We start from the raw sequence: 10,440 nt of genomic DNA on the forward strand, positions 1-10,440 counted from the left end.
AATTTTACAATGTTTCAGTACTAGACTTAACATAAATCCAAAATAAATTTAGCCTCATTTTTACCTAGCTCTAACGTGCTAAACTCGATGTTCTCGAAATTTTGTATTTTGGGTTACTATTCACTATACTATTCAAGTCAAATTGTTGACTTTCTAAGGCTTAATAGGTATGGGAACTCCAACTTCACCCACATACCACATTTTGGTTACTAAACTTGTTGATTTTAGTCATTTTCTCAAAACTTAGGTCTTTTAGGCAAAATTGCCAAAATTTTGGTTTTGGAGTCCTAAGTTGCACTGTTTCATTGGTCATTTTACTGTTGGAATTTAGCAAAACTTCATTCATAGAAAATATTCCCTATTGTCTTAAGTTTATTCTCCTTTTTGAATCACCCCAATTGGAGTTTTTCAGCTCAAGTTATAAGCAATTATATTTACTGTTCATGTTGTAGAATTTTGGTTCTATAGATTTGTTGATCCAACTTCATTTAGCAATTTAATCAAGTTAAGTCCATAATTTGGTCTAATTTTCTTCATATTAAATGTTCTACTATGTCTTAGGTTTCCATCGGTTCAAAAATCGCCTAAATCGGAGTTTTCTAGAGAGAGTTATAGCCATTGAAACTTTATTGTTCAAATGGCAAATCTGCAGTCTACAAATTCAGTGACCCAAATTTGCTCAGTAATTTGATTTGGTTAATGGCATAATTTGGGTTTGTGTTCTTCATGAAAGTTTTAGATCTATATCTCATCTAACCACTGGTAAAATTTCAGGTCATTTAGACCTTCCTAGCTTGAGTTATGACCAAATGAACAAATACTGTTCATTTGGTCAGTTTGTGCAGTGGCAGCCTGCAATTTTTCAACTTTGATCAATTTGTTCACTAGGTTTTAGTCACTTTTTGGGCATGCTTCCTAAATGAAAATTGTGTCATTTAGTGCCTATTTTCATCCCCAATTGGTCTCATATCCATTGGATTTGTAAAATTTAATTTTTGGTCCCTCAAAGGGAATTTTGGTCATGCTGCCAGCACATGACCTTATCCAATCCGCATTGGCTTTTAATTCCAACACTTCTAACACACCTCATTTGGTCACAAATGACCATTTTTCACTTCACATTAGGTCAAAGACACTATTTACAAATTTCTCCAAACTTTTGCTGTCACACCCTACCCCTCTGTAAGGCATAACATGATCCCGTAGTATACCTAATGAATTACCAACTTCGCCTACTGATAACCCATTAAATACACTACAAGGGATTTTCAAAAACTTTTCTTACTTCTTTTACAGCGGTGAGCACTATTTACAAGTGTTAAAAACCTTTTTGAACTGAGGTGAATTAACTAACACATTTAGACTATTAGTAATTTCTGTAAAAAAATTTTGGCAGAGTGCCCTCCGTAATTTGGATAAAACAGTTCTTCAAAAACCTGTAAAAAGCACTTCAATATTTTTCTCAATCTCAAACTCTAGCATAATTCAACACAAATCCACAATAATTTTTCAAAGACTGAGATACAAGAAATATAATACAATTTTTACAAGTCCAAATAACTCATAATTTATTTTACAACTTTAATGTACAATTTTAATTTATAACTGCTCAAAACCAAGAACACTATATACATACAGTGAACATACATTACAATATAAAATGCAGAATATGGTATACTCAATATACCCGATGATTTCTCGCTGAATGTACTAGCAGCCTAGTCTGCTGCCCTGTCAGTCTGTCTACCTGCGACAGCAATGAAAAGCTATCGCTGAGTAAAATTTACTCAGTGGTGCACAATAACAATTTGAAATGCGATATATAAATCTTTTATTGACAGTTCACAAATCAAATGATTCACAATTCCATTTCACAATTTACAAAATTCATCTAACACAAATTTGATCAAGTAATTGAATAATACCGTTTTGCAAATCAATAACACAATTCGATCAAATAACTGAATAATACCGTTTTGCAAATCAATCACACAATTCGATCAAATAACTGAATAATACAATGTTGCCAATCGATAACATAATTTAGGCCATGACACAATTTTTTCCACACATGCCGTGTTGTACACCACGACAAGACACACTCACCCCAATAATCGAAATCAATGAGGGAGGAAGCTAGCTGAATAATGAGTACTCATCCACACTCACCTCAGACTGGGAAGTCAATGAGGGAGGAACATAATCACACTCACCCAGACTGATAAGTCAAAGAGGGAGGAATATATCAACAGTGTCATGCCAAATGTGAATCAAAACAATTTCAAATCACAATATTTCATACAAACCATAAATCACATTTTATCTCAAAGTTTCCATTTGCAAAGTTGGCAATACAATAAGTTCCAAATAATATTCCCAAAACCAAAGCAATCAAAACTTATTCATAACTCATTTCTCTACATAAATTTGCTAGTAAAAGCAGTGAATATAAAAGTATTGTGCACAGACACAATTTAAAACTATAATGTTGAATTAAATTTTTAAGTAGAAAATGAGAAGTCAAACTTATTGTGCACAAACACAATTTAAAATAATAACATAGAAATAATCATAATTTATTTCAATTGAAAAATTCAAAAGAAATACTTATTATGCACAAACATAATTTAAAACAATAATGTACAATAGTCATAATTCATTTCAATTGAAAAATTCAAAAGAAATAGTTGTTGTGCACAAACACACTTTAAAACAATAACATATAAATAATCATAATTTATTTCAATTGAAAAATTCAAAAGAAATAATTATTGTGCACAAACACACTTTAAAACAATAACATACAAATAATCATAATTTATTTCAATTGAAAAATTCAAAAGAAATAATTATTGTGCACAAACACAATTTAAAACAATAACATATAAATAATCGTAATTTATTTCAATTGAAAAATTCAAAAGAAATACTTATTGTGCACAAACCTCTGATAACTGTCTCTTGGCTCGACTCGTGTTTCCTTCCTCCTGAGTCTTTGCTAACTGAGAAACACAATTTGAAGTGTTTCAGTACTCATTTAAACTGTCTCTAATGATAATGCTTGATAATTAATTCACTGAATTCATTTATTCGCTTAGTCAACCTACTATGTCGACCCTTGGTACATTCTAGGTAATTTAGGTTTTAATGTCATTAATATGTCACATTCGATAGTCTTTTAGGGTTGTTACATGTTACCAAATTCATTTCCGTGTATACTGCATTTTCTTGCGATTTGCTGGATTCCGGGATACTAGTTTGACCTAGCCGGACGACCTAGTTCCCTCGGTTTTCGGATTTCGGTCAAAACTACAAACTTGTAGATCTATGTCTTATGGAACGCGGGGCAAAATTTCAAGTCATTCTGAGTTATGTAGGCCAAGTTATGGTCATTTTACTATTGCTGGTCAAATTGCACCAAAATTGGTCATTTTAGGTCACTTTAGGTCATTTTAGGTTCGGCCAGTTTTTGGACCCGAACTTGTGCAAGCTGTTTGACTTACTTATGGTCATTTTTGGGCTTTTGTGTCTTCATAAGACTTGTAGATATGGGTCTTAACTATTCATGGTTAAAATTTCAGGTCAATTGGACTTGTTTTGAGTGAGTTATGGCCTAAATACTAACTGCTGCCCAAATTGTCAATTTTCAGGCCTCATTTGCACTTAATCCGGATTTGGTCATTTTTCAAGCTACCTTGCAAGCAGAATTTTGGCAAGCTTCCTTCATGAAAGTTGGCACATTTTGTGCCTAGTTTCACCTCCAATTGGTCTCATACCAATTGGAGCCACACACTTAAAGTTATAGGCCTAAAATACAAACTGCCTTATTGCAATTCTTGCATATATATCAAACATCACTTTTAACACTCACCAAACTTAACATTCAAACTAATTCTGGTTGTACCATGGCCTAAACATAATTCACAACACATTATAGGTCATTTTGGCAGCTTACAATTACATTCAATGTGCACCAACAAGTGCAGAATTTTCCCAACTCAATTTACAACAATTTAACTCCATAACCAAGCTCATTCACATGTCCAACCTTCACACCACTATACGTATATTCAAACTGCCATAACAACCAACACATTTTAACATCATTATTCCATAAACCAAGCATGAATTCCAGCATTCTTCAAGAGTTAACAAACTGCCACAATGGTACACTTACATTCCGTTACTTTCCATGCTTTAAATCTCATTTTACATTTACATATGCTAAGTATACATTACCCAAACAATTTCCTACACAATTTACATTTAATCAATCATTTAATTCACCATTTACAAGCACAATTAAACTGTCTTCAAGGTGTTTCCATGGCTACCAAAAGTGCACATTCCCATTCAACATCAAAACTCAAAAATTTCTCCATAAATCAAACACCCATAACACCCTTACAAACTTTAACAAAGCAACAATCAAAAACTCAAACTTACCTATGGATGAGACTTCTTAAATCTTCACCAAAACTTGGTCTTCTTGCTGCCAATCTACTACCCAAGTGGTGTAGACTAACTTTGATGAAGGAAGGTAGAAGGAAAGAAGCTTGAATCTCATATGCATGGAGCTTCAACCATGCGTTAATGGAGTTTTTTGGGAGCAAATTTTCTGCTGGTTCTAAGGTTGAAGATAAAGATGTATATTCTGCCCAAATGAAGCTTTAGTGGTCCACTTAAATGAGTTAGTGGACCACTATGTAAGAATTAAATCATTGTTTATTCTAAGGTTCCATTTTTCCACATTTAGCTCCCAATTTTTGCTATTTACATTAGGTACCACCAATTTAATTTTTCATGACATTTTCCAAGTGTAATATTATTTATTTTTAATGGACATTTAGGTCAAAAGATAACTCGGGGTGTCAAATGACCACAATGCCCCTGTTCGGGTTGCATTCCCAATTTTTCGGTAACACTGGGTTTTGTCCGTTTTTCGATTTCTCGCTTTTCTTTGTACTAATTATTTAATTTTTCTTTGATATTTCTAATGATATTTCTACTTCAATTGATGTCTCTTTAACTCCTAAAAATATTTTTCAGGGTTCCCCGCGATCCAGTATTAGTCAACGGTCCACGCCGTGACTTCCTGCAAGGTCACCCATCGCTAGGGTTCTCGGCTCGCTTAACTTAGTTGCATTTCTTTACTATTATTTTTCCTTTATTTTTCTTGTATTTTCTTTTCTTGTATTTCATTATTTAATGTCTCCTCACTCATATCGAAGTGTAGTTCTAGGCATTCTAGCTGTCCGGACAATACTGGTCACCGGAACGGTAGAACGCACTACCGAACTTAGGGGTGTTACAATTATCCCCCCCTTAAAATAAATTTCGTCCACGAAATTTTTCCTAATAGCCATCTTACAATAGTCATACGTTTATTTTCTCCTTTCTATATGATCGTATAATCTTCTTTCTCTCGAATTTGTATAAGACTTTTAACAATCTAATACAACATTTAATTTGTTTGTATAACACCAATCTTCTCTTACTATTGTCCTGTATAATATTTCGATTCATGTTCCTTCTTGAATGACCCTTGAGGTCATGTTAGAATCATTTATCTAGTCATTGGTCCTCTGACCATTCTAGTCCATAGTCTTCCTCACATTCGTAACATTTCTTTGTTATATTTGAACCAACTGTTCGAGTTTTTACTTCCATAACTCTTTTTATCTGTCAATATTCTATAACTTACTTTCTTTTGTATTGAACTATAACCTTTCGATATTCTAACCTTTGAGTTTTAGATCCCTAAGTAGGATTTTTAAACTTATTTCTAACAATTAAATTCTGTCATGGCATAACTATACCAAAACAGATGCCGTTGGCAACTATTCTTATCTAGGTGTACTATCGGATAGTACGTAGCTCTACACAATAATCTCAAGTCAGTACTGTAATCTGCAGCTTGCAGTATAAATATCAAGAACATTGCATAGTTACTACGATACATCCCAATAGATCAAATTTTCCTATCTTTTATCCTTTTCGAATTCACTAATATCCCGAACTTATTATGATTACAATATCCATTAACAATTACTAACAGTGACATCCTTGCCCTCATCTAGAGCAATTCCATTACTGCATCTTACTTTTACGTCCTCTTACCTTACATTAAATAGGCTCGCCAATTAGCTTTATAATTTATGGTGTGTTAGAAAATACTTTTCGCCAATAAACTCTTTCAAAACTAATTTCACTTATTATCACAATCCTTATTTTAAAGGGCTAATCACTAATGCATCAAAATTTATTCCTCAGAAGGAATAACAATAGAACATATAGTTCTAACACTAACATAAAAGTATGCAGACCCCAGGTCAAACAATACATATATATATCTTAGTTACTATTTGAGAAAGTACCAGCAATAATATCAAAAGTCTAAGTCTCTTCTCTCTGTCGTATAGCGTATACTCCAGCTGGAGCATCACCCTGTTCTAGCTGATTCACAGTACTCTGACTTCTAGGTGTACTACCCCTACCTCTACATTTGCCTCTACTAACTGATGGTGAACTCTTTGGGGTAGAAACTTGGGTTGATCCCTTTGGTGTCGTAAATGATCCAGAACGACCTGGATTTACACAATCCCTAGCAAAATGGCCGCCTCCACGCTTAAAACATGCTCCTACGGCTCTATAACATACCCCATTATGTGGTTTACCACAAGTTTCACAAAGTCGATCTGATAGTGCATTCCTGGGTTTCTGTTGAGTTTGCTAATCGGATCGAGGTGGTTTCTGTCCAGAAGATCTATCTCTATCGGACTTCTTACTATCTCTGTTGTATCCCCCAAAGTTTTTCCTCTTTCCAGTAAGACCACTAGAACTCTGTTCTACTGACTTTCACTCTTTTTCTGCCTTCTCCGATTTCTTTTCTCTTAGTCGCTTGATTCAATTCTTTCTAATTCTAGTACTTGAGAAATAAGTTCAGAGAAGTTGTTATGTTTGAATCCGACCACTTGTAATCTGATATTAGGCTTCAAGCCGGTTTCAAACCTCTTATATCTCTCCCTACTGGTAGAAAGTAGACTTACTGCATAATGGCTCAGGCGAAAAAATTCCCTTTCATATTCAGCCACCGATCTGCTCCCCTGTTTCAGACTTAGAAACTCTAGCAGTTTCTGATCTACATAAGCATCAGGGACATATTTTTGTCTGAATTCCCTGAGAAAGTCACTCCAGGTTAGCACTGCAGGTTCTACCAAACTGTGGGGAATGGTTTTCCACCAGTCATAAGCATCCCCCTGTAGCAAAGATACTAAGTATTCAAATCTGAGCTCCTTTGTGCAGTGCAGTTTCTTGAATACCCTATCCATCCTTTCTAACCACTGTTCTGCCTCTAGAGGATCTATCGTCCCTTGAACTCAGAGCCCCATATTTCATCAATTTGTCATATTGTCTAGCGTAAGACCGTGGTTGTACCATCGTGTCTGTATTGGGGCTTGAGTAGGCACATTACCGACCATTTGTCGGAACATTCGACCATCTGAGCGAATCGAGCAGGAATCGCAGATCATGGGCCGGGTGTCTTTGAACCACTGACATTATCTAGGGCTGGGGCATCCCCTTGCACCTCAGCTTCTATAGATTGATCGATTGAACGATCACCCTCTTCCATAGTCAATGCGAGGACCTTAGACCTCCTAAACAAATAACACAAGGAGATTTCCTCCCGTTAATGCATATTTATAAAGTAATGTATTGTATGTATCAGACAATGATATTGAGCAGTTGTACTATGAAGAAAGAATATTCAAGTAACATGTGAAAACAGAATTTAAAAAAAAACTAGCTCTGATACCACTAAAACATGTCACACCCTACCCCTCTGTAAGGCATAACATGATCCCGTAGTATACCTAATGAATTACCAACTTCGCCTACTGATAACCCATTAAATACACTACAAGGGATTTTCAAAAACTTTTCTTACTTCTTTTACAGTGGTGAGCACTATTTACAGGTGTTAAAAACCTTTTTGAACTGAGGTGAATTAACTAACACATTTAGACTATTAGTAATTTCTGTAAAAAAATTTTGGCAGAGTGCCCTCCGTAATTTGGATAAAACAGTTCTTCAAAAACCTGTCAAAAGCACTTCAATATTTTTCTCAATCTCAAACTCTAGCATAATTCAACACAAATCCACAATAATTTTTCAAAGACTGAGATACAAGAAATATAATACAATTTTTACAAGTCCAAATAACTCATAATTTATTTTACAACTTTAATGTACAATTTTAATTTACAACTGCTCAAAACCAAGAACACTATATACATACAAAGGAACATACATTACAATATAAAATGCGTAATATGGTATACTCAATATACCCGATGATTTCTCATTGAATGTACTAGCGACCTAGTCTCACGCCTACCGATCTGTCTACTGCGACAAAGAATGAAAAGCTATCGTTGAGTAAAATTTACTCAGTGGTGCACAATAACAATTTGAAATGCGATATATAAATCTTTTATTGACAGTTCACAAATCAAATGATTCACAATTCTATTTCACAATTTACAAAATTCATCTAATATAAATTTGATCAAGTAATTGAATAATACCGTTTTGCAAATCAATAACACAATTCGATCAAATAACTGAATAATACCGTTTTGCAAATCAATAACACAATTCAATCAAATAACTGAATAATACAATGTTGCCAATCGATAACATAATTTAGGCCATGACACAATTTTTTCCACACATGCCATGTTGTACACCACGACAAGACACACTCACCCTAATAATCGAAATCAATGAGGGAGGAAGCTAGCTGAATAATGAGTACTCATCCACACTCACCTCAGACTGGGAAGTCAATGAGGGAGGAACATAATCACACTCACCTCAGACTGATAAGTCAAAGAGGGAGGAATATATCAACAGTGTCATGCCAAATGTGAATCAAAACAATTTCAAATCACAATATTTCATACAAACCATAAATCACATTTTATCTCAAAGTTTCCATTTGCAAAGTTGGCAATACAATAAGTTCCAAATAACATTCCCAAAACCAAAGCAATCAAAACTTATTCATAACTCATTTCTCTACATAAATTTGCTAGTAAAAGCAGTGAATATAAAAGTATTGTGCACAGACACAATTTAAAACTATAATGTTGAATTAAATTTTTAAGTAGAAAATGAGAAGTCAAACTTATTGTGCACAAACACAATTTAAAATAATAACATAGAAATAATCATAATTTATTTCAATTGAAAAATTCAAAAGAAATACTTATTATGCACAAACATAATTTAAAACAATAATGTACAATAGTCATAATTCATTTCAATTGAAAAATTCAAAAGAAATAGTTGTTGTGCACAAACACATTTTAAAACAATAACATATAAATAATCATAATTTATTTCAATTGAAAAATTCAAAAGAAATAATTATTGTGCACAAACACACTTTAAAACAATAACATACAAATAATCATAATTTATTTCAATTGAAAAATTCAAAAGAAATAATTATTGTGCACAAACACAATTTAAAACAATAACATATAAATAATCGTAATTTATTTCAATTGAAAAATTCAAAAGAAATACTTATTGTGCACAAACCTCTGATAACTGTCTCTTGGCTCTGACTCAGTGTTTCCTTCCCCTCCCTGAGTCTTTGCTAACTGAGAAACACAATTTGAAGTGTTTCAGTACTAATTTAAACTGTCTCTAACGATAATGCTTGATAATTAATTCACTGAATTCATTTATTCGCTTAGTCAACCTACTATGTCGACCCTTGGTACATTTTAGGTAATTTAAGTTTTAATGTCATTAATATGTCACATTCGATAGTCTTTTAGGGTTAGTACATGTTACCAAATTCATTTCCGTGTATACTGCATTTTCTTGCGATTTGCTGGATTCCGGGATACTAGTTTGACCTAGCCGGACGACCTAGTTCCCTCGGTTTTCGGATTTCGGTCAAAACTACAAACTTGTAGATCTATGTCTTATGGAACGCGGGGCAAAATTTCAGGTCATTCTGAGTTATGTAGGCCAAGTTATTGTCATTTTACTATTGCTGGTCAAATTGCATCAAAATTGGTCATTTTAGGTCACTTTAGGTCATTTTAGGTTCGGCCAGTTTTTGGACCCGAACTTGTGCAAGCTGTTTGACTTACTTATGGTCATTTCTGGGCTTTGGTGTCTTCATAAGACTTGTAGATATGGGTCTTAACTATTCATGGTTAAAATTTCAGGTCAATTGGACCTGTTTTGAGTGAGTTATGGCCTAAATACTAACTGCTGCCCAAATTGTCAATTTTTAGGCCTCATTTGCACTTAATCCGGATTTGGTCATTTTTCAAGCTACCTTGCAAGCAGAATTTTGGCAAGCTTCCTTCATGAAAGTTGGCACATTTTGTGCCTAGTTTCACCTCCAATTGGTCT

Source organism: Hevea brasiliensis, chromosome 7 (assembly GCF_030052815.1).
Source record: "Hevea brasiliensis isolate MT/VB/25A 57/8 chromosome 7, ASM3005281v1, whole genome shotgun sequence".
NCBI lineage: Eukaryota > Viridiplantae > Streptophyta > Magnoliopsida > Malpighiales > Euphorbiaceae > Hevea > Hevea brasiliensis.